We start from the raw sequence: 21,326 nt of genomic DNA on the forward strand, positions 1-21,326 counted from the left end.
CACTGTCTGCTCAGTAAATGTTTGTTAAATGAATAATTTAATGACGGAATTGAATCCTGATGTCCCTTTTTGAGTCTACTGTATGGACAATGAGTTCCCTTTGGTCTTTAGAGATCTACTCCATTCTTAGTCCTCTGAGACCAGAAGTCATACCCCTTCTCTCAGTTTGTTCAAATGCCAAAGCCCTAGGAGAGCACTTGATTGGTGGAGCTTCCGTCACATGCCGCATGGAGCAGTGAGTAGAAGTTTTTGTTGGAAGGATCTTCTAGGGACACTTATAGCTTCCTTAGTGAGAGGGCTGACTCCTGGGTTAACTAATTAATTCATGCTCACGAACTACTAATAGGGTGAATACAAAGGACAATTTACCATAAAATTATCACAATATACTTCAAAATAAGCTATATTCATGGAGTCGATTATTTTGGGTTGTTTTATGTCTTTTTCATACTCCTTTTGGAGAATAATCAGATTTGACTACAGGAACTCAACAGCTTTGCCATCAACCACAAACATTTATGAAATTCCTCACTAGGGTGGAAGAGCTGGGGATGTAAAGAGGTGGCAGGTCTGGATCTTAATCATGGATACCTTGGCCATTCCAAAGACTATTTTACTGCAGTAGGTTCATGTATAAATCTACAAATATGTATAAATCAACAAAGAACTTCTAAAATGTTTTAGGGTCTAGATTGGGAGTGCAGAGGACCATTTTATTTTATGGAAAGGGATTTTTTTTCCCCAGTTTTATTGCAATATAAAATTGACATGTAACATTGTATTAGTTTAGGGTATGCAACATAATGATTTGATATATGTATTTATTGCAAAACAATTACTGGAAAGAGATTTTAAAACAGTTCACAATCTTGGTAACTTTCCTTTTCTGTTCTGTAATCAGATTCTCTGTCTTCTTGACTCTCACATACTAAATGTTTACTTCCTCTGATTATACATTTATACATGGATTCTTATCCCACACTGTGGAAGATCACAATAAGATTACATTCAGATGCTAATCTACCTTGTTACCTGTTCCCCGATGCCATGGCCCACTCATTCACATTCAGGTTCTGCTCACCCCGAGGCCCCCACACATCCAGTTTTGCACAGATGCAGCTGGAACCCCGGGAGGATGCTGCAAGTAGTTTTCTGGCTAAGACCCACTCCTAAACTTGGCCTGCTCCCACTGCTCATTGTTTAATTCTACAGGAGCATTGTTCAAGGGTCTTTTGTGAACCAGAAGTGTGGATTTGCTCCTGATGTCTACGTAAACACTCTCCCCTGAATGAGGCTCAAGTGTAAGGTATCCCTACTGCAGAAAGCATCCTGCAGAAAACTCCCGCATTCCGGCTCACACTGCCTTGCAAGCCAGAAGAAAGGAGCAAAGTGTTTCTGATTCCTGGCAAAAACAGAGCCGAATCTCATCTGAGGGATACTTTTTTTTTTTTTTTTTTTTAACTAACTGTGGTTTTTTGAATATTTATTTTCAACAATCAGCTACTGCCAGGGGCTCCTAAGCCCCCTGACCTGATCGTCAAGCAGAGTCAGTACAGTATCTTGATGTCCCTTTACTTCCCACGTGCTCCAAAGTAGTCTGATACTCGCTGTACCAGGTGGTATAGTGGCTCCTGCTGGGCCACTCCTGGTCCTGTGCTTATTATCTGGAGTTTCAAGCCTAGTGATCAGCAGGGGAGAGTCCTTCCAGAGCAAGTCGCATTGGCTTTGACCCAGAGGCAGTCTGAATGAACATAGTGACTTCAATGGAAGAAGGGAATTCCAGATTAGATCATTTGTAGAGAAAGTTAAAGCAAAAAAGGATAAACATATTTTGAATACTGTTCAGTCCCTATCTCAACTAGGTTAAAAAATTAGTTATACACAAAAAAGGATCTGAAAATATTTACATTAAAATGTTGACAAAGGTTTTCTCTTAATGATGGGATTACAGCTGATTGTTCCTCTTTATATCCTTTTGTATTGTACCAGTCGGTAGGTATTACCTTTTCCTTTTGAAATTGTTTTTAAATCACAAAAATAATACAGGCTCACTGTAAAATCTTTCAGTCACACAGAAAAATACTTATAAAAAGTGAAAGTGCCACTTTACCCTAAAGGTCAATATTAGTCTCCTCCCAGGTTTATAACCATTAATAAAAGTTTACTGTGTGTGTGTGTGTGTGTGTGTGTGTATTTATATTTATATATTTAAATAAAAATACACATATTTAAACATATGATCAGTTTTTTTTTATCTTAACACTATGTATTAAAGACTTCAATGTCAGCTCTGCCTCATTCTTTTAAATTTCTGTTTAGTATTTTGTGGAATTAACGTATTGTAATTTGACTAAATGTTCTCATTACTGAATACTTAGGTCATTTCAAATGTTCTGAAATTACAAAATATACTGCATTCAAATTGTTGTATGTATTTTCCTGTATACACGTGTATTTTTAAAAAACTGTTTTTTAAATTTATTTTTTAAGTGTGTTTTTCCAGGACCCATCAGCTCCAAGTCAAGTAGTTGTTTTAATCTAGTTGTGGAGGGCGCAGCTCACACTGGCCCATGTGGGGCTCGAACTAGCAACCCTGGTGTTACGAGCTTCACACTCTAACCAACTGAACTAACTGGATGCCCCCACATGTGTATTTCTTTAAGATCAATTTAGAGAAGTAGATTTATAGGCCAGAGATATACCCACTTAAATTCTGGATAGAATTTGCTAAACTTGCCTTACAAAAGCCTTTACCAATTTATTTTCTGCTCAACAAGAAAATAGAGCGCTCATTCTTCTATAGCTTTGCCAGTCATGGATATTACTGGATGTTTACATTCTGCCCCCCCAATTATATTATGTTGTTTTAATTCACATTTCTCTGATTACTAGCAAGGACAGTATCTTTTCATACCTTTATCGGACATTTAAGTCTCTTCTGTAAATTACATGTTTATTATCTGTGGGGGAGAAAAAACAATTTTTCTTCTACCTTTCTAAGTTCTTCTGGCTGGATTAATAATCAAATTAACATTAGACAGATTAACAGAAAACGACCATTTATTATACACGTACATATGGGAGTTCTATAAGAACATGAGTCCTAAGGACAGAAGGCGCGATTAAGGCTTATACACCATCTTGAGCTAAGGAGAAGAGGGTAGGGATGTGACTTGGGACTTCAAAGGGCAGGAAGGCAATTCACATGGAGATGGAAAAAGCAAATGTTTGGTAGATAAATGTTTGCTGGGCCTTCTTTAACAATGCAGAGAGGACTTGGATCAAACAGGCCTTGCTAGGTTCCTCTTTATAACGTTTAGTTCATAATAAACTACAGTTATCTATGATGATAGCACCTTCTTGAGGCAGACCCTCTATCTAAATTCTTGTAGGCAGGTAGGAGGAAGTTCAAAGTTTCCAAGTCTTTCGTTTCTTAAATATAATCAGCTTAAAATAATCAATATCCCAAAAGGCGTATTTTGGGGTGGCAAACTCTGCTTCCTCTCATTCTGTTTACAATTTGTCATTGTCTGTTCTTTATTGATAATATATTCTGTGTATTAGTGATTCGGCTGCGTAAATGCATTTCAAATATATATATTCTCAATTTATCACTTGTCTTTTAATCGTGTGTGTGTGTGTGTGTGTGGTTAGTTGCATAGAAGGTTTTAAATTTTATGCAATAAAAACAGTCAAAATTTTCCTTCATGGTTTCTGGGTTTCATTTCATGCTTAGAAAAATTTTCCATTATAAAACTGAGTTTGTGTAATATTTTCCTCTAATACTTATTGTTTCTTTTTTTTTTTTTAAAGGGGAACAGGACTTTATTGGGGAGCAGTGTGTACTTTCAGGACTTTTTTCCAAGTCAAGTTGTTGTCCTTTCAATCTTAGTTGTGGAGGGTGCCGTTCAGCTTCAAGTTGTTGTCCTTTCAGTCTTAGTTGTGGAGGGCGCAGCTCAGCTCCAGGTCCAGTTGCTGTTGCTAGTTGCAGGGGGCGCAGCCCACCATCCCTTGTGGGAGTCGAACCAGCAACCTTGTGGTTGAGAGGATGCGCTCTAACCAACTGAGCCATCTGGGAGCTCAGCGGCAGCTCAGCTCAAGGTGCCGTGTTCAATCTTAGTTGCAGGGGGCGGAGCCCACCATGCTTTGCGGGACTTGAGGCATTGAACTGGCAACCCTGTGATTGAGAGCCCACTGTCCCATGTGGGAATCAAACTGGCAGCCTTTGGAGTTAGGAGCACGGAGCTCCAACCACCTGAGCCACCGGGCTTGCCCAATACTTATTGCTTTTTATATTGTACTCTTAAATGTCTGGAATTTTTATTTGTATATGGTGTGAGATAGGATATAACTTAATTTGTAAATATTTAGTTGCCCAATACTATGCACTCAATATACATTACAATTCACTGATTTGAAAACGCCATCTTTATCATAAACTAAATATTTTCAGATATACACAGAGTCTGTTTTGGGGCTTTTATATTCATTCCATTTATCTGTCTATTCCTGCAGTGATACCATATTGTGTAAATAACTGTTGCCTTTTACTATGATTTGTTATCTGATAAGACAATTCTTCTTCTCATTATGGATCATTTTTTAAAAATGTTCTTTGTTGTGCTCATGTATTTTCAATTCAAACAATCCTGAGAATCAGATAAGCTTGAAGATGATGATATAATCATTCCAATAGATGTCAGAAAAACATTTCATGAAATTGAACATCCACAATATGGAATATTATGCAGTTATTTAAAAAAGATTAAAAAAGAGAGAAAGAAAGAAGGAAAGAAAGAAAGAAAGAGCTATTTGTATCTGAATGGAAAGATTGCCAACACAAATGAACAAAGCAATAGAACAATGCCTATCTTATGAATCTCTTGAAGTGAAAAAATAAAAGTTATTTACATATACATCTGTGTATGAAAATATATATACATATGAATTCAAAAACAGGTCTGGATAGATACACATTTAACTGTCATGTTTTTTTTCTGGGGAGGGCAATAGGAGTGTACTGGATACTATGGGGTGTTATCCAGATGCCTCTTTAGGAAGGACCACAGCTCTTCACCAGATGCCAGGAATGTCTGCTGACAGTTTATGCAGAGTGCACGGCCAGGCATTGCCTTCAACTACACGTTTTTTCCAAGTTTTCAACTGCTGCTTTTCCAAGTTTAAGACCCTTCTTAGGGACAGATTGCGGTCAATGACTGGTTTTATGCAGGACAAACACATACCACCTTTGCCTCAATTTGGGACAGTTCTGTAAGGCCATACTAGCTTCAGAACTCCATAAGGGATTGCTGCAGCCTCTGTGGCAATTGCAACTGCTTTGCAACTTAACTTCTCTCTACATGCATAATCTTGCTCTTTTCAATCCCTTGCAAGTGTTGTTTCTGAGAATACTTCCCAATAAACCATCTGCACACAAATTTGTCTCAGAGTCTATTTCCTGGGGTACCAGGCCTACAATGGGCAATAAATTATTGGGTGGTTGAGGAAAGGTGGGTGGGTTTTTCACATTTTGCTCTCTTATGTAAACTTGAATAATTTATTTATAAGAATCTATTGTATAATTTTAAATGTGTGTTTGAATATTACCATTAAGTAGAAAATATAACAACAATATTGAGCTAACTTTTAAAAAAGAAATTCTAACGCCCTGAACATCTTTCCCATTTCCCACCCAGTAGTCTCACTACCGTAGCATGTCATTTCATTTTTACCTACTTCCCTGAGTGGGGATCACACACAGTCATATTTTTGCCTAGCTTGTTGTGTAGGAAAGAACCATATAGTGATGCAAAGATTTCTCAAAGAGGTGGGGTTTTCAGCACTCTATAAAGATAAAAAGGCAAGGCAGAGTTTAACCAGAGGGGCATTCAGAGAACTCTGAGTGCCTTTGTCTCAGCCTTGGGTCCAGAGCAGGTGAGTTAGTTGTATTCCTTGAAAAAGGAAATTTCTGGAGGAAGTTTGCTTAATATCATGTGGCCTCTGAGCCAAAGCACCAAGACTCCAACCTAGGGTTCGAAGCTCCAGATTCCTAGTGCAGTGTTCTTTCCACCAAAGAAAGTCACCATTTTCTGGCTGCTTGCTTTTTATTTTTCACTTGGTGCAAGGCCCACAGTTACCCAGTGGTAGGAAGGCTCATGTGTGGCTTGGGTGGTAAGGAGTGAGGCTCTCTCAAGTTCCTTTTTGGTGTTTTGCTGTTTTGATATAAAAGAACCCAACTGCTTCTGCTTGCTGCACCCAGCCTAGTCTATGGGGTAGGGTAGAGTGGGGATGAGGAGGGGGAAGGGGAAAGGGAGGGCCTCAAAAGAGGCTAGAACCTCTGGAAATCTGGTGGCTGGTGGTGGCCACTCAGGATAGAGGGTCGGCATTGGCTTTGCTGGGCTGGCCATCAGGCTGCCTCCTTGTGGCTTCCCAAACTAGGTCACAGGTGATCTATGCTGCTGGAGGCCTGGGGAGATGGCGAGTGCTCTGTTGACTCCAACACTGTGGCCATGAATGGGAGAATGGACTTCCCGAAAAAGAAGCTCGCCCACCAGTGACCCACTCACCCTTGGGGAGTCTGGGGTGGTGGGGTATGGCTTCCCCAGGGTACTCGACACTTCCACAGGAGCTGTTACTGAACGTGGAAGCCAGGTAGCGCCGGTAGAAGTCTTGGATGGCCACAAACAAGCTGCTGGAGGGGATGGCTGCCATGCTTGTGGGCTGGCGGAAACCTCAGAGGCAACACCTTGCGGTCTACTATGCGCAATCTTGGGTAGCTGGGATGGGGCACTATGTCATGGAGCCCATTTGCAGAGGAGACCATGGGAGGCCACTCCACGACCAAGACACACGGTCAAAAGTCGCCATTTGCTAAAAACTTTAATGTATTATTCTCTGATTAGGATAGTCCTCCCTATGAGCACAGCGGGCTTCTATTCTCTGACAAGGGCAGAGGAAATCTTGTCCTTGGAGGGGAAGGGAATAGGGAAACCTGTTTACAGCTATGCTAGTCTGTGGTCACCCTGAGGAAGTTGCTGTGGTCTTCCGTTGCTCAGGAGGCCCTTCCTCCCCCAACTTTTCTCCAGAGTTCTATTTTCAAGTTTCTCTGGGGACTGGTCTCCAGAAGCTGTAGGGAAACACTGTCACATTAGTTATTCTCACACACATCAATGAAACTCCCCATTTAGGAGTCTGGATCTGAGGTTGGCCAATGAACAATTAACCACAAGTTGGGTGGTTGGAAACTTCCCTCAAAAATGAGGAACTTAAAAATTGAAGAGTCTGTGCTTGTTGATACAACTGTGCTTTATTCTGCTCCAAACAAACCTCACTGGAACCCTAAGTGTAGAAAATAACAAATGTTAATGAGGATGCAGAGAAATTTGAAGCTTTGCACATTATTGGTGGGAATGTAAGATGTTAACAGCCACTTCTGAGTATATACCCAAAAGAACTGAAAGCAGGATCTGGAAGAAATATTTTCATATCCATGTTTATAGCAGCATTATTCACAATAGCTAAAACATGGAAGCAAACCAGTCAGTGTCCATTCGTACAATGGACTATTCTTCAGCCTTGAAAAGGAAGAAGTCCTGTCACATGCTATAGCATGGATAAACTTTGAGGACATCATGCCATGTGAAACAAGCTAGTCAAAAAAAGACAAATACTGTATGATTTCACTTATATGAAGTATCTAAAATAGTTGAATTCATAAACAAAAAGTTGAATGATGGTTGCGGGAGTGGTGATAGAATGGAGCGTTGTTTAAAGTTTCGGTTTTGAAAGATGAAAAAGTTCTGCAGATTGGTTGCACAACGTGAATATACTTAACACTACTGAAATGTACACTTAAAAATGGATAAGATGGTAAATTTTATGTAACGTGTAATTTAAAATTAAAAAATATAAAACACTAAATGAACAGGTCAAAAAGCAAATCAGATATAACTGAAGACTGAATTAATAAACTAGAAGATAAATCTGCAGAAATTATTCAGACGGCAATACAGAGAAACAAAGATAAACAAGAATGATTCAGTGAGAAGTTCTAACATGTAAACAACTGGATTCGAGAAGAAAAGAATAAAGAAAATGGAAAAGAGATATTCAAAGACAAAATGCCTGAGAAATTTCCAGAATCCATGAAAAATATGAGTCCTCTGATTCAGAAATCAGAATGAATCTCAAAAATAAAAATAAGTAAAAATTTAAAAATAAATCCACACCTATAATCGTTTTAGGAAAGCTACAGAAGATTAAAGACAGGGAGACTGTATTAAAAGCATCCAGAGAACAACCTAAATGAGTAACTAACTACTGAAAGCAGTAGGTGAATGGGTAAATAATAGTGGCACATCAATATAATGCATACACTGTACATCAACACATGGAATATTCAGTGATAAAAAGAAATGAGCTACCAACTCATGAAGAGATATGGAAGAAACTTAAATGCATACTAGTAAGTGAAAGAAGCAATCTGAAAAGGCTACATACTGTATGATTCCAAGTATATGACATTTTAGAAAAATGTGAAAAAATTCTGCAAAACTTTGGAGATGGTAAAAAGATCAGTAGTTAGCAGGGGTTATTGGGAAGGGAGGGATGACTAGGTGGAACCCAGGATTTTTAGGGCAGTGAAACTATTCTGTGTGATACTATAATGGTAGATACATAGCATTATACATTTGTTCAAACCCATAGAATGTACAAGATCAAGAGTGAACTCTGATGCAAACTATGGACTTTGAGTGATAATGATGTGTTAATGTAGGTTCATCAATTGTAACAAATGTACCACTCTGGTGAAGGATATTGACAGTGAGAGAAGCTGTGTGTTTATAGGGTTCAGGGGGTAAATAGGAACCCTCTGTAATTTCCAATCAATTTTGCTGTGAATCTAAAACTACTCTAAAAATTAGATTTCTCGCCTTTTCCAGCTTGTAGAGGCTGCCTGCATTCCTTGGCTCATGGCCCCCTTCAAGCTTCAAAGGCAGCAATGGTAAGTCGAGTTCTTCTCACACAGCATCATTCTGATGTTTCTTCTATCTCCTTCTCTGACTCCGACTGAATCTCTCTTCTGCCTCCGTCATCCACTTTTAAGGACCCTTGTGATTACATTGGGCCCACCTGAATGAATAACCCCGAATCTTCCTGTCTTTAGGTCAGTTCTATTAGTCACCTTAATTCCATCTACAATCTTAATTCTCCTTTGCTGTGTAATCTAATACATTCACAGGTTCTGGGGATTAGGACAGGGATATTTTTGGAGGGGCTGTTATTCTGCCTACCACAGAAGGTAAGGAACTCCCCTTGAACATGCAACATCAGCAGCAGAGCTTGGATTTGAACTCTGGCTGTCTGGTTCCAAGACTGACATTTTTAATCGCTATGTTATGCTTCCTCTACAAATGTACTAAGTCATAGGGTTGGGATAGCTTATTATGACTGGCATAAAACATCCCTCCAGCCTCCTTCTTCCACTGATTTCAAAAGGTATAGTGAAATTCTCTATTACAGTTTGGCTTCCCACAGTATGCTATTGTGTCTCAATCTGGAGCTAGCTGGCTTGGGTTCAAATTCCAGCTAGGCCACTTACTTGCTATATTATTTGGGCAGGTTATTAAAGTTCTCTGTGCCTCAGTTTCCAGAATGTAATATGAGGAAATAACAGTATTTATTCCATAAGGATTTTTAATAATTGAAATGTTCATAGCAAGTGTTATGTGTTAGCCAGGATTATTATTATTTCTGTATATTCCTAAGGGATCACCTGGCCCGGTTGGCTTATCTTTCATCTGTGGTCACCAAATGAAGCCATCACATAGGGACAGCCTGCCACAAAGAACACAAATTTTAATAGAAGACAAATGGCCTGTTACAGTGACCACCAGCACGAGTATAAAGATTCATGGCAAATTTTTCTCAGAGTAAGTACCAGAATGAACTTGATTTCTTAAAAAAAAAAAAAAAAATCTGTTAACTTGTATAGCATTTTTGGAAGAACAACTGACATCTTTCCAGCTTTGGTACTTTGTCATCTTTTTAAACATTTTAAATAGACTATTTTGCAGAACAGTTTTAGACTCATGTAAAAATTGAGGCGATAGTACAGAGAGTTCCCGCACACTCCACTCAAATTTCCTTTATTAGTAGTATCTTAGGTTAGTATGGTACATTTGTTCCAATTAATGAACCAATATTGCTAAATAATAATTAACTAAAGTCCATGCTTTATCCAGATTTCCTTAATTTTTACTTAATGTCCTTTTTCTGATCCAGAATCCCATTAAGGATTACAATGAATTGTTACATCTCCTTCGGCTCTTCTTGGCTGTGAGAGTTTCTCAGACTTTCCTTGGTTTTGATGACACTGACAATTGTGAGAACCAGTCCCTTTTATACAATGTTCTTCTATTGGAATTTATCTGATGTTTTTCTCATGGTTAGACATTATAGGCATTATAGGTTTTTTGGAGAAAGGCCATAAAGTTCCATATTCATCACATCATATCAAGGTACACACTTATCAACATGAGTTATCACTGTTGATACTGATTTGATCAGCTGGCTGAGGTCGTCAGGTTTCTCTACCTGACTTTTTCTCGCACACACTAAGGGCTCTGTAAATACTTGCTGAATAGACTCACTCCACCTGAAAAAAAAAAGTTACTCTTTCTCCTTCTTTCCATACTGTACTCTTTCGAAGGCAGTCATTGTTCCCAACACACACTTAAGGCATGGGGAGTTATGCTCCAGCTCCTTAAGGAGTGTACTAGTTTCCTAGGGTTGTATAACAAAGTACCACAAACTGGGCGGTTTAAAATAACAGAAATTTATTCTCTCACAGTTCTGGAGGCAAGAAGTGTGCAATCAAGGTGTCAGCAGGGCTATGTTCTCTCTGAAGCTTCTAGGGAAGGATTTGATCCATGCCTCTGGTGCTGCCTTGGCCTTCCTTGGTTTGTAGATGCATCACTCCAATGACTGCATCCATTGGCACAAAGTGTTCTCCTTCTGTTGTCTTCATCAACGGCCTTCTCCTCTTTTTATAAGAACACCAATTATGTTGGGTTGGGGCCCACCCTAATGACCTTACCTTGATTCCATCTGCAAAGACCCTTTTTCCAAATAAGGTCACGACTACCAGTGTCTGGAACTTTAACATGAATTATTTGGAATTCATCTGCAGAAGAAATGTATTTCTCTCCCCTATTTATTCATGTATTTGTTTATTCATTTACCCGTTTATTTAATATCAGTTTGAACTACCACTTTGCTATCCAGAAGTTGTTTTGGGATTTTCTGCATAGACAATCATGTCATCTGTAATTTCTTCCCAATCTGCATACTTTTTACTTACTTTTCTTGTCTTATTGTGGTAGCTAGGACTCCTAGTACAATGTTGAACAAGAGTGGTGAAAAGTCATGCGAGAGAAGACATCCTTGCTTTGATCCCAATTTTAGGGGGAAAGCATCCAGTTTCTCACTAGTAAGTATGATGTTAGCTGTAGTTTTTTTTGCCCATTTGGACAATCTCTGTCTTTTAGTCTGTGTATTTATTTACACCATTCACATTTTAAAACTATTTTTAAAACATACTTATTTTTTAGAGCAGTTTTAGGCTTACAGCAATATTGAGCAGAAAATGCAGAGTTCCTGGATATTTTCTCCCAGTTTGTGGCTTGTCTTCTCATTCTCATGAGACAATTCACATTTAAAGTGATTAATGATATTACTGGATTAATGGCTACCACATTTGTAACTGCTTTCTATTTGCTGTACTTGTTCTTTATTTCTTTTCTCCCCCTTCTGTCTTCTGTGGTTTTAATTGAGCAATTTATATGATTCCATTTTACACTGACGTCTTTTTGAAGAAAAGTTTTGCTTTTATTGGTTACATTAGTGGTTCTCAGCTGACAGTGATTTTGCTTCCTTGGTGACATCTGGTAATGTCTGGAGACATTTGTGGTTTTCATGACTGTGGGCGTATTACTGGTATCTAGTAGGTAGAGGCCAGTGATGCTGCTAAACATCCTATGATGCATAGTACTGTCTCCTCCAGCAAAGAATTATCTGACCCAAAATGTCAATTAGTGCTGCTATTGGCAAACACTGAATTAGATATAAAGAACCAATGTATATTTGTCAGGAAAGGCTGGGTTAAGGTTATAAAAAAGATCGCCCAAATCTTACTGATTTGGAGCTACTCAATTCAAGGATGCAATCTTACCAATGCACCTGGAAGTAGGGGAACTAAAAGTATTTGATGAAGAGCATTAATGGCTGCCATACAATAAAACAGTATTTTTCCTATGATTTCCCAAGAAGCTCAGAACTAAGTTTTATATGCAATAGCGATAGCTTTAGTGTTAGTTCAGGTCTTCCAATAAGTCGGTGCCAAGACAGGGATAGACCCCAAGAGAATTACGGGGAAAAGACATGGGAGGGAAAATGGATAGGATGCTGAAGGAGGTTGTGAGAGCATCAGGCCGTGATGTAGGTCTAACCTGTGTGGAGAAGAAAGGAGGAAGGAAGTTTAGACAGGAAGTCTCGAGTGCAGTGCAGTTCAAAGAAAGTTCTGGCTGTGCCAAGAAGGAGTCTTTGAGCCAAAGTTGCCTGCCAGAGGAGCTCCACATCTCCTGGGTACAGGCTGCCCTAGTGTCCCTGCTGTGCTCAGCCGTCAATTGTGAGAAGCCTGTGGGAAGTCGTGATGGTCAAACACTCCTGCAGATGGAGATCTGAGAGGCACATTCTTGTGGCCACTCCAGCCACCCCCTGTTCTGCTTTTCCACACAGGGCCAGGGAGCAGCTCCTCCATGGTTCCTGAAGGCCTCTCTTTCTGAGGCGAAACAGAAAAGGGAAGCCCCATTGCTGCAGCTGATCTCTGGGTTGCAACTGGTACTTGTCCTCTCTTCCTTCACTTTTTACTCTGATTGTCCCTCATCTAATTGTCCCTCACCTCTGCAGGCTGTAGCCTACCTGGTGGTTTGACCCTTGGTAATCATACCCGTCTCAGGCTGGGGTTGCTACACGTGACCATTTATAGTTAAGAGGCAAGGGAGTACCAGGGGGCACTGAAGTGGATCACCTGGGTTTCACGTGTGTTCCCCTTGTCCATTGCATAAAAGCAGCTCTACCTCCTTCTGCTGATCAGGGTCAATTACCCTTGCCGCCTCTCATCGACAGGACCCTGGCGAGGAGCTGTAGCTTGCAGTTCAATGGGACCCTTATTGTGTCCCCTGGCAGGAGTGCAGTCCCTTTCAGGACCAGAATTTCCAACCTTGCAGAGCCCAGAGCTGCAGGCATGGGAAGCACAAAAGTGGGTCTTGGGAGTGACAGTAAATGGGCCACTCCTGTCTGCCCTTTGGTTCCAAGTCCCAGGTTGTCTTTCTGGTCTACTGTAGACCACCTTCTTCTCTGGCTTAGTTGACTTATTTTCTCTTGGCAATCTGTACCCAGCGCACTTTGCAGCTCCCCTGCCTTGTCTCTTATAACTCAGTCTCCCACTTGGATTAGTTTTGCCTCCTCCCATTGCCTCTAAGTCCCTGAGGGCCTTCCCAGAGGGGGAAGCCTCATTGATTCTTCAGGGCCATGGCTGGGCTAAGAAGAGCTGGGGAAACTCAGACCAGCACCTGCCCAAGATCTTACCTAGGTCTAGTGTTACCAAATGGATCCACAGGTTTTGTCCAGACAAAATGTCATGAGACAATACATATCACAAGAATAGGGCAGGGGCAGACAGGTGGCTCAGTTGGTTAGAGCGCGAGCTCTGGGCAACGGGGCAGCTGGTTCAATTCCCACACGGGCCAGCGAGCTGTACCCTCCGCAACTAGAGTGAAGTCAATGAGCTGCCGCTCAGCTCCCGGGTGGCCAGATGGCTCAGTTGGTTGGAGCACAGGTTCACAAACACAAGGTAACCGGTTCGACTCCTCGACTCCTGCAAGGGAAAGTGGGCTGCGCCCCCTGCAACTAACAATGGCAACTGGACCTGGAGCTGAGCTGCGTCCTCCACAACTAAGATTGAAAGGACAACAACTTGACTTGGAAAAGTCCTGGAAGTACACACTGTTCCCCAATAAAGTCCTATTCCCCTTGCCCAATAAAATCTTAAAAAAAAAAAAAGAATAGGGCAGACTTTTGGAGGAGGGACACTCATTGATGAGTTTATCTCTCTGTCTAATCTTGCTATGCTAATGCTTTGGTTAGAGTGTGGTTTTTTGATAGGATATATTGAGAGCCCTGCCAGGGCTGGTTGTTTCATTTGTTGTTTGTTTTGAATGGTTAATTATTCATAGTGTTCAAAATCCACACGGCATAAAATCGTAGTCAATGAAATGTCTTCCTCCTACCTCAATTTTCCAGCCACCCCAGATCCCCTTATTAGGCGCAACAAATGTTTTCAATTCTTCCAGATATCATAACACATACATTTAAATTTCTTACCCAGGTGGTAACATACGATACACATGGTTCTGAACCTTTTGTGTATGGTTTTAAAACATCTAACAGTGGGGCTGGCTGGTTGGCTCAGTTGGTTGGAGCGTGATGCTGATACCACCAAGGTTGCCGATGCGATGCCCGCGTGGGCCACTGTGAGCTGCGCCCTCCTTAAAAACAAAAAAACAAACAAACAAACAAACAAAAATCTAACAGTGTATCTTAGAGATCATTTCAAATCAGTACCTGAAGAGATTCATCATTCTATTTTTACTGGTCTGCTGTGCATATATACATGTGCGTGCGTGTGAATGTACCGTCATTTATTGAACCCATCTACCAACTGATCGACATTTAGTAATTTTCTAATCGTTTGAAATTACATTATTGTGGTGAATAAGTGTATCTCCAGGTATGTGACAACATCTGTAAAATAATTTCCTAGTGGTACAATCGCTGGGTCAAAGCGTATTTACATTTGTCATTTGAGAGACAATTGTCAAATCAACTTCCATACAGATTGTACAAGTTAGCCTTCTGCCCTCAACGTCTCTGTTTCCCCAGAGTTTTGCCAACACAAGGCATTAACAAACCTTTTAATCTTTTCCAATATGAATGGATCAGACTAGTATCTCAATGTTATTTTAATTTGTATGAATATTAGCCATATGAAATCATTTGTTTTTTAGGTAGAAGTAATTGTCGAATATCAGCAATTTTATGTGGTTTTATTCCTCTCACTGTGAGACTGAAAAAAATTTAATTTTAAGAGTCTTTTATCTATAACTTTCTTTTCACAGCTTTTGTTGTTTTTTAATTTGGGGGTTGGTCTTTATTGATTTATAGGAGCTGTTTCGTAGTAGAGAAATTAAGCTCTTATTCTGTTGTATGAATTGAAAATGTTTTCCCAGTTGTTATTTGTCTTCTGAATTTGCTTATAGCAGTTTTTACAATCAAGTATTTTTAAAAACTTTATTTAGTTGAATTTATCAGTCTTTTATTTTGTGGCTTTTGAATTTAGGCTATAGTTAGAAATGCCCTTTTTTTCCTCTTCAAAGTTATATGGGAATTTTGTTGTCATTTCTTCTCATACTGTGGCAGGTATAGTGGATGAAGTCAGGTCTGCTGTCAGTCATTTCAGGAATGGGCTGCTCTGGGACTGAAAACCTCAGCAGCAAGGGATCTGCCTCTCTTCATTTAAACTCTATGGACTTCAGGATATTGACGGGGTAGGTTCTGGGTATGTGGGATTAATATGATCCTCTGCATAAGGGTGGGTTGGGGGCCAAGATTTATGGGAACCAGATAAGAAACATCAGTGGGTATGTCTGATGGGACAAAGGAAGCCCTTGGGCTCAGTTAGCCACGAAAGAATCAGTAGGTCTTAACCAGGCCTAATTTCCAAGCTCTTGTGTTTGTTCTAAATTAACCAGAACAAGCTGCTTCAGCCCAGTTCGGAGCACTAGCAGAGACCAAATGATAGGAGCCCTGGGATTTGCACATACAATTGTCTTGCAGGCCCATGAAGCTCACCCTCCAGAGCTGTGACGTGGCATCACTCCAAGGGTCTGCTCCATCACATTCTTTCCTCTGCTTGTTTGGGAGTTTCAGAGGTGCCTGTTCCATCATCTCCTCTTTCCCTTCAAAGGAAATGCATGTCACACCTTGTCCTATACTGGGCATTGAGGGTGGAGAAAACGCAGCAGAGTCTGATGGGGTTCTGCCTCCAGGAGCTCACTGCTACGAGAGGGCATCTCCTCTGGGGTCCCCAGAGCAGCCCCTTTCCCTCTCAAATTCTTCAGGACTCTTATTGTAAAGTCCTGGGCTTTTGTTTCTTTTCTTTTTTCTTTTTTTAATTGAGGAATATTTTACATACAGTAAAATGCAAAAATCTTAAAAGAGTTTTCTGACTTTTGATAATGCATACACCCTTGTCATCCAAAGGCCAATCAAGATCTGGAATGTTTCAGTCACTACAGAAAATTCCCTGGTGACACTTTCCATCCAGTTACTGTTCCCTGCCGCCAATCCATTGGTCTGCTTTCTATCACCTTAGCTTAGTGTTGCCTGTTATAGAACTTTAAACAATGGAACTCTTTTTGTACTAGCTTCTTTCACTTAGAATAATATTTTTGAGATTCATTCATGTTGTTACCTACTAGTTCATTCCTTTTTATTGTTGATTGGGAGATGTAAGTTCATTGTAGTGGGCTCCTGGAGGCAGAATACCATCTGAATAGTTGAGAAGTCATATCACAATTTGTTTATCCACTAGTCTGCCAATGGACATTTGAGTTGTTTCTAGTTTGGGGTTATTACAAATAAAGTTGCTATCAGCATCTGTGTGCAATATATGAGGACATATATTTTATTTCTCTTGGGTAGTACCTAGCAGTAGATTTGCTAGGTCTACATTTAGGTATATGTTCAACTTTATTAAAACACACACACACAGCCAACCAAACTGTATTCCAAAATGATTATGCCATTTTACAGTACCACTAGCCGTGTATATGAGTTCCAGTTGTTCCACATTTTTACAAATGTTTGGTGGTGCCAGTCTTTTTAATTTTAGCCATTTTAATGGCTATATAGTGGTAAGTCATTGTCATCATGTTGCGTTTTTAACTTAACGCATCTTGGAGATTTTTCCATATCAGCATATGTGCTTCATTAACTTTAATGGCTATGCAATCTTTCACCAGATGGAAACATCACAATTTAACTATTCCTCTGATGATGGACAGTAGGTTGTTTCTATCTTTGACAGTGCTGCCACACCTTGTTCATGAGTCTTTGTGCAAATGTGCAAGTATATCTTTAGGATAAGCTCCTAGAAGTAGAATTGCTGAGTCAAAGGATATGTGCGTTTTAAAATTTTGATTGATACTGACTATTCAGGTAACAGGTCAAATTAGCTGTCATCGGAGGAAATGGGGCTCCCAGAGCTACGTCCTGCCTGGTCCTCCCATGCCACACATCCCAGCATTTTACAGCATTCACCACTTTTTGACATTTGACTTGACTTGCTGATATCAGTCTCAAGATGTCTCTTATTGGCACAATCTTCTAAAATTACATTTTATTCTATAGAATGGATGTACCATAATCTGCATAGTCATCTCCCTATTGTTGGATCTTTATTGACGTTGCTCCAATAGGCAGCTATGCAGATAATCTTGCAAAGAGCATTTTGGTGAACAGGTGAACTTGCAGTTTTGTGCAAACAGTTGTCTAAGCAAATAATAATAGCTAACATTTACAGAGCCAGGCGTTGCTCTAAACCCTTGGTGATGTATTTTCTCAAAAAGCCTATGAGTTGGGTATTATTATTAGCATAATTTTATAGATGTGTAAGCTCAGGCACACAGGTAAATAATATTTCCAGGGTCCTAGAGCTGATCAGGGATGATGGGGCTGGTTAAAACTCAGTCAATCTAGCTCCAATCAATGGTCCTGACCACTATGCTGAAATGTCTAGCTTGGAGTCCCAGATCAAGGCTTTGGTTCAAAGGGTGACCACATTTAAAAGTGAGATGCTGTCAAATTACTCTCCAAGAAGGCTGTGCCATTCTCTGGTTCCACGAGAGTGAATGTGAAGGCTCTTTTTTCTTCCAAGGAGTATGTCTTTTTCATTTCCATATCTTGGGTGTACGAGATATAGGAATGAAATACACCCAGCATAAGGTCCAGCATAAAGCAGGTAGGTACCAGAGGACTGCTGACTAAAGGGATGGTTGGATGCTTGGATGAATGGATGAATAAAGGGGGACAGACAGGTGTGGGAAAAGGGTGTTTAGGCATAATCCGAGGGGCCACTATCCAGTGTGGTGTCTGCCTTTAAAACTCATTCATTTAACACAAGTGTGAAGTGTTCCTTATTTTTCGACTCTTTCCTCAGATAACTGCTTGGCTGCCCTCACCCCCCTTTTTTAGGCACCTACTGAAGTTTCTCCCTCTGATAAGAGAGACCACCCTGTATAAAGCAGGCATCCCCTTTACTCTGCTTTGTTTTTCTCCTTAGCATCTATCCACTTCTGACATCTACTTACTACTTTTTGCTACTGCTGTTTTGTTTATTGTCTGTTTCCCCTGCCTCCCTTCCATGCCCCCACAATAGAAGAAAAATCTCAGATTAAAGACTTAAATGTAAGACCTGAAACCATAAAACTCCTAGAAGAAAACAAAGGAAGTAAACTCTTGGATATTGCCCTTAGCAATATCTTTTTAGATATGTCTCCTAGGGCAAGGGAAACAAGAAAAAATAAACAAATGAGACTATATCAAACTAAAACATTTTTGTACAGCACAGGAAACCATCAACAAAATAAAAATACAACCTACTGAATGGAAGAAGATATTCACAAATGATATATCCGATAAGGGGCTAATATCCAAGATATATAAGGAACTCGTACAACCTATCTCCAAACAAACAAACAAACAATCTGATTAAAAATTGGGCAGTGGACCTGAATGGTTCAGATGGCCAACAGACATATGAAAAGATGTTCAACATCACTAATCATCAGGGAAATGCAAATTAAAACCACAATGAGATACCACCTCATACCTGTCATAATGTCTTTCATCAATTCATCAACAAATAACAAGTGTTGCTGAGGATGTGGAGAAAAGGGAACGCACGTGCACTGTTGGTGGGATTGCAAATCAGTGCAGACACTATGGAAAACAGTATGGAGGTTTCTCAAAAAATTAAAAATAGAGCTGTCATATGATCTAGCAATTCCACTTCTGGGCATTTAGCTGAAGAAAATAAAAACACTAATTCAAAAAGATATATGCACCCCTATGTTTATAGCATTACTAGTAATAGCCAAGGTATGTCAGCAACCTAATTATTCATCAATAGATAAATGGATAAAGATGTGGTATGTGTACACACACACACACACACACACACACACTGAAATATTCACCAATGAAAAAAGAATGAAATCTTGCCATTTGCGACAACATGGACAGAACTAGAGGGTATTAAGTTAAGTGAAATATGTCAGACAGAAAAAGACGTATACCATATAATGTCTCTTACATGTGGAATCTAAAAAACCCAAAAATGAATGAATATGCAAAACAGAAACAGACCCATAGATATAGAGAACAAGCTGATGGTTGCTAAAGTGGAGGGGAAAGATGAATAAATACATAAATAATAAAATAAAATGAATAAATACATTAATGATAAAGTTTAACAGAGAGAATAAATAGGAGAAAGGATAGACTCATACGGAAAAGAGTGAGCACAGTAGTGTCAACTCTAGAAAAATTAAATTGGAATACAATTTAATCCTAAAGAAAAAAAAATAAAGTGCACATTCCAATGAGTTCAACAGTTGTACACCCCTGCAAAACCACTGCCACAATAACAATATAGAATATTTCCATCATTCCACGAGTTCCCTTGGGCCCCTTTACAGCCCATCCTTCCCAGGCAACCACTGCTCTGCTGTCATTCCAGATTTCTACTCTAAAAACAAAACAAAACAAAAAGAATATAAATCTCACAATTGCAGGGGATTTGTCTGTTTTGTTCACTCATTTCTCCCCAGTGCCAAAGACATTTCCTGGCATTAGCAATATTTGGTGACTATGGCACCTATTCACTGTTCCAGGAGCTGGCGGTGCAGCAGTCGGCGGGACAGAGAACCCTCCCTCTGGGCCCTGCATGAATCCTGCCCGCCGTTGTGAGCCGGGAGAAGCTCTCCCTCCCCTGGGCTCCAAATCACCTGTCTCTTCTCTAAGAATACTGAAGCTGACGGCTCTCACGGGCCTCGGCCAACCCGCCCTACAGCGCCCTCTGGCGGGCCCGCGGTTCCCTGAGGCGGGAGTCGCGGTGGGGCGAGGCTGAGCGCGGGCCCTTCCTCCCGCCGGCGCGCTGAAAACCCCGGGAGCTCCCAGGACCGATTCCTCCAGACTCTCGCTCACTTCTGCTTTTGCCCCAGAAGGGAAGGAGGAAGGACGGTTGCGGGGAGGGCGGAGCGCAAGGCGAGGCCCACGGGGAAGGGGGCATGAAGGGTTCTGCAGCCTTCTCCCACGGCGTCAGCCACAAGATATGCTTTTCTCTTCATGTTTGGACGGTCTTGCTTCCCCCCCCCCCCCCGCCCAACTCGTCTCATCTTCCGCCCCTTCACCCCCCACCCTTCCCGGGGAGGCGAGGGGCTGCGATGTCAGAAGGCGGAGGCGAGGGCTGTGCCGGTATCCTCCCTGGGACTCATGGTCCCTCGGGCCCTGTACTAGGGGTTTGAGGTCAAAGCATGCAGTACCTTTGTGTTGGAGGTCGAGCTTCTCCACGGCCCGCGGGCTCTAGGAGCATCTACCAGGGCACCGCGTGGATGGACGCCAGTCTCCTCAACCCGCTTGGGAGGGACCAGTCGGCGGCCACGCGAGCAGAGATCAGGGCGCCACCTGGCGGCTGCAGCCCGCAGCCAGCAGCCCGGACGCTCCTTAGGGGACACTGGCCCCTTGGGATACTGGTGTTGGGAGTCTCCTCCTGGGTCCTGTCCCCAACGCACGATTCCCGGTCCATTTCACTTAGTAACTGGGGGCCTGGATCATTGGAAACATGCACGATAAGGTGGGATAAGGTTTTGAAGAGCTGAGGAATGACAAAAACAGAATGATTCTTCTTGGTGTTGGCACTCAAGTTTCCTGCCTTTACGGATGGAGTGAGGACTCCAAGTGGTCCTCCCTCCTCTCTACACTTCCCTCTGCCCCACACCCGCACTCACCTATATTGTTCTTTTTATCCTAGTTTTTATAAGGCATGTGTAATTATAAAAGGAATGAATAGTTTTTTGTTTTGTTTTTTTAAAGGAGAATATGTCTTACCGTTGTTAAAGTCCTCCCCTTCACTGGAACATAGG

At 40.9% G+C, this 21,326-nt stretch overlaps 1 long non-coding RNA gene and 1 pseudogene across 1 annotated transcript; both read right to left on the reverse strand.

Annotated features, from left to right (window-relative positions):
- Nucleotides 1-5,656: 5,656 nt before the first annotated feature.
- Nucleotides 5,657-7,730, reverse strand: LOC141567104 (pancreatic progenitor cell differentiation and proliferation factor pseudogene; annotated as a pseudogene).
- A 3,087-nt stretch (nt 7,731-10,817) lies between these two features.
- On the reverse strand, nt 10,818-21,113 carry LOC109455209 (uncharacterized). The gene is made up of 4 exons (XR_002138591.2): nt 20,727-21,113; nt 15,973-16,079; nt 14,446-14,609; nt 10,818-12,509 (listed from the first exon to the last, which is right to left on the reverse strand). It is a non-coding gene; the product is annotated as an uncharacterized LOC109455209 (long non-coding RNA).
- Between the last annotated feature and the right edge of the window lie 213 nt (nt 21,114-21,326).

This window comes from Rhinolophus sinicus, linkage group LG10, assembly GCF_036562045.2.
Source record: "Rhinolophus sinicus isolate RSC01 linkage group LG10, ASM3656204v1, whole genome shotgun sequence".
NCBI classification, from domain to species: domain Eukaryota; kingdom Metazoa; phylum Chordata; class Mammalia; order Chiroptera; family Rhinolophidae; genus Rhinolophus; species Rhinolophus sinicus.